Consider the following 4600-nt stretch of genomic DNA (forward strand, 5'->3'; position numbering starts at 1 on the left):
TATGATATAGTAAAAAGAACACTATACTTGGGATGATTAGAACAGAGTTCTAGTATTAGCTCTAACACTAGCCAGCTATGTAACCTTAGGCAAGTCACTAAGGCTGCCAGGGTCTCGACGTCCTTATTTTTAAAGTGACAGAGTTCAGTTAGATTTCTATGGTTTTTTCCTTACTTCTAACACATAATCAGTCTTTCAGTTTTATGTCCTTTTTCTCCTTCACTCTGTGTTCCAGCCAATCTATACTGCTTTATATGACATGTATCTTTGTATTCATAGGAACAGATGCTTAGTAAATACACGTTGAATTATTACAACCTCCATTGAAATTGATTTGCACGAGTCGTTTTTATTTGAATTAAGAAAATTCACTTTGAACCATATTTTGTTTCAGACCATCTGATATCAGATTGCCCAGTTACACAAAACATCAAAAGACCTCAGCTGCTGTCAAATGCATTCATGGGGAAGCAATCCAGTCTAGCTGAAAGAGGGATGCACCTTCATGGACAGAGAGGTGGGAGTATATATCAAGCAATTTGAAGCACTACCACCACTACTTGATCACCATTTCCCCTTGCACCTTGATGGAGTCAGCCTAGGACCCTGAATCAAAGAGCAGTATCCTCTAAATCACCATACCTGCTTTCAGCCTCGCTGCCATAGTCATAATTGGGAAGAGAAATCATTATGAAGAAGGGGACCGTTTTCTTCATTGCCACTAGCAACAATAGTTGACCAACTGTCACCAATAGGTAGATAACAAGGTCCCTGAGGGTGGCAGCACACTTCAGACCAATAATTCTGCTTAGAAGTTCAACCTTCACAGCCCAGCCTCCCCAATCTGAGGACTGCTGAGTTGCTGCAGAGAAATGGACCAGCCATTCCCATCAATTGCTAACCAACTCTGACACATAGAGCAAGCAAGCCAGTCTAGCCAAATCAGCAAAGCACTCTGAAGGCAAGACAGGAAGCAGTGTGTGCCAAGCAGGTCAACCTAGTACTACCAGCTTGAATACTATGTCCTCTCAAACTAAAAGGCATTCTATGACCCTGTACCCAAGAGCCTTGGGAATAGAAATGCTCCCAACCAAATGTGAAATGATTTAATATCAGAAACTGATAAGATTTTTTTCAGTGGAAATGATGTCATTTTGCCACAGTCACTTTGCCACAGTAACCTAAGGACCATAGCACCTTTCCATCTGACTTGCAGCTGAAATCTTCCCTATATGTTGTTTCTATTGTTAGAATGAGTTCCTTGTCTGACTTTTCTATTTATATACCCAGTGCTTTGTAAATAGTTAAGTTCTTAATAAATGTTTTATTTATGTATTCATTCTATGTGGTCTATATTCCAGGCAAAATAGTTTATATCCTGCTACCCAAATACTTTTAGTGTTCTTATGCCACCATTTCTTGCTTATTCCCAACACTTGTAATGCCTTCCCTCTTTCTAATCTTATTTTAAAACCTAATTCAAATGTGACCCTCTTCATTAAGTCTTACATCATCTCTCCTATCATTAAAGATTTCCTTCCTCAGACTTCACTTGGCACTTTGTTTTATAGCTCTCTTACTCAATTCAACAAATATTTATTAAGTCCTTACTAGGTATAAAGAACTGTTTTCTAATACACTTATTGTGTATTATTGCATTCTATGCCTATGTGTTGCTTTCTTCTTTCCTGCCTAGACTACAAATTCCACAAGTGCAGGTTATACTTTCTTATCTAAACTTTATCTCCCCAAGATCTAGCAAAGTGCCTTTCACATAGTAAGTATTTAATAGATGGTTGCTGAATGAAGGAATGAATGCTTTTTTTGTAGCTGACACCACACTAATTGGATTGAAATCTAAAATACCACAAGGCCTCTTTAGAAGCTGTAAATCATGGAATGCTATAATCTCAGAATTAAAATTGTAAATAATCCCCAAGAAGGAAAACGTGATTCGTAGGTATAAGCAGGTTGTAATAAGTTACCAGTTTGTGTATAAGTATTTCCTTAAAGATATTATTGATGATATGTATGCCTGGAAAAGGAGATGAGTCTGTCATATAATGCCAATGACAATAAGACAGATAGACAAGCTAAGTAACACATCCATATCCCCAAGATACTAAAAGGAAAAGAGAAGAAAGCCTCCATTCAGCAGATTGAGTAGGTCTACTAAAGAGGATTCTTGGGAAAATGCTGATGGAAAACTCAAAGGAAATAAAAGAGAAGGGGTTACAATCTACATCAGGATAGGAGTATCCACACTGATCAAATCACATATTCAAAATATTAAGTTCAGACTATTTTAAATATTCATTCATTCATTCAAACACCATGAATTAAAAGCCTACCACGTGTGATGCAATGGGCAAAATGCTGAAGATACAAGGAAAAACAAAACCCATGCTTGTCTCTGATGATTTTTGGTGGAAGGTTGTAACAGAAAATTTTGTTGGAGAATGTATTGTACAGAAGCAGGTTGACCAAAGGGTTTCTTTCCATTTCAAACCTGCAGTGGCCTCTGCCTGAACCTGGCCCACTGAACTCCTTCCCTTGTCCTGATGCACCGCTAGCTAACATCAATTGTGCAAAATCTAATTGCTAAATCAGTTCATAGACAAAGAACTGGATTTCATATGAAAAGTATTGCTCTAGGCCCACTCAGTGAGACTTTTCTCCAGATTAAGTTCATATTGGTGAGTTCTTCATAAAGCTGGCTCACTCCTCAGTGATCTTACTGAGCCTTTTCTGGATGTTACAAGTTGGGGAAACTCCTTTACTTGTCTTTTTCTATCACTTTAATAAAGTTGTTTTTTGCTAATACATTGTGGTTCTTGTCACTTAAGCATATTCCGTTATTCCTGACTCTGGACCCTTCCTGGTCAAAGCAAGGCCACACTTTTCTTTCCTAGTATTTAGCTCAAAAAAGTAGGCATTAGCTGTGTTCTCCCCCCACTGTGGCTACCTGGTTTCAGTTAATAATCCATCTTTTGTTGAAAATGTTTACATGTTGTTTGTATTTTTGGCCTGTACACTCTCTTCTCAGGACAATAAGTTCCAGTGGGATCATAGTTTAGAACTAGAAGGGACCATAGAAGTCATGCAGAAGTTATGCTCATTTACTGAGGAAGAAACTGAGCTATAGAGAGGTTGTCAAGTACACAAGGTCACAGAGGTAGTGAATGCAATCATTCCTACCACACCATAGTGGTTAGGGATGTAGGGTCACTGCAACCTGGAAAAGCAGTATAACATTTTTTAGCCATTCCTTTGTACCAGAGAAGAATCCTGATTTTTTTTTCTTTTCTTCTATAGGGTGTTTATAGTATCTTATAAAATTTGAGTTAAGGATTTGGTCATAGACTTTGTTTTATCTGTTGGCTTTTGTCATTTGCAGCTTCCACAAAACTCCCCCAAAATTTCCATTTAATTTCTTATGCCAACCCAAGATACATCAGAAATGTGATGGAGAAAGTCAGGATGTAGAAGGGATAACTGTAGTACAAGCTCTTCTTCTTCTTTTTTTTTTTAAGCAATCGGGGTTAAGTAACTTGCTCAAGGTTACATGGCCAGTTATTTCTGGGTGTGGTGCTGAGTATCTGAGCCCAGATTTGATCCAGGTCATCCTGACACTGGAGCCGGTGCTCTTCCTCGCTGAGCCACCTGGCCTCCCCTAAGCAATTGGGGTTAACTAACTTGCTCAAGGTTACACGGCCAGGTGTTTCTGGGTGGGTGCTAAGTGTCTGAGCCCGGGATTCGATCTCCAGGTCTTCTCAACACTGGAGCCGGTGCTCTTACTCGCTGTGCTACCTGGCCGCCCCTAGTACATGCTCTTCTTTTCCAAAGCTGTCTTTTGCAATCTTTAAGGAATCCTCTGGTTTGACACTTCTAAATTTATGCTGAGCTGTTCACTCTACCCATGTCTTTCATGGTGTTTTTGTCTTTTATCAATACCCTCTGTCAATCATCATCTTACCAGTCTTGACAAAGAATTGGAAGCTGAGGGGGTTGCCCATCAATGGGAAATCGCTAAACAAGGTATGGTATATATCAAGGTATTACATATGTGATAGAACACTTTTGTGTTCTAAGAAATGATGATGCAGATATTAAAAAACAGAACCTGGGGAGACTTGCATCAAGAAAAATAATTTCAGGGGCAGCTAAGTGGCACAGTGAATAGAGCACCAACCCTGGAGTCAGGAGGACCTGAGTTTAAATCCAGCTTTAGACACTTAACACTTACTAGCCATGTGACCTTCACTTAACCCCAATTGTCCTGCCTTCCCCCTCTAAGAAAAGCAAAAAAAGAAGAAAAAATAATAATTTGTACCATAACAACAATACTGTAAAGACAAACAACTTTGAAAGACTTAGGAACTCTGATCAACACAATGGAACCAATTTCAGAGAACTCATGAAGAAATATGTTATCTACCTCCACGGAGAGAGCTAATGGATTCAAAGTACAAACTGAAGCATTTTTTGGAAGAGGGTGAGAGGGAGATATGGCTAATGTTGGAAATAATTTCAATTGACTATACATATTTGTAATAGGTTTTATCTTTCTGGCTTCTTCAATGGCTGGGAAAGGGAGAGA

The sequence above is a fragment of the Petaurus breviceps genome, unplaced genomic scaffold (genome assembly GCF_028583685.1).
Source record: "Petaurus breviceps papuanus isolate PSGF00001 unplaced genomic scaffold, PetGlider_PUasm1.0 221, whole genome shotgun sequence".
NCBI lineage: Eukaryota > Metazoa > Chordata > Mammalia > Diprotodontia > Petauridae > Petaurus > Petaurus breviceps.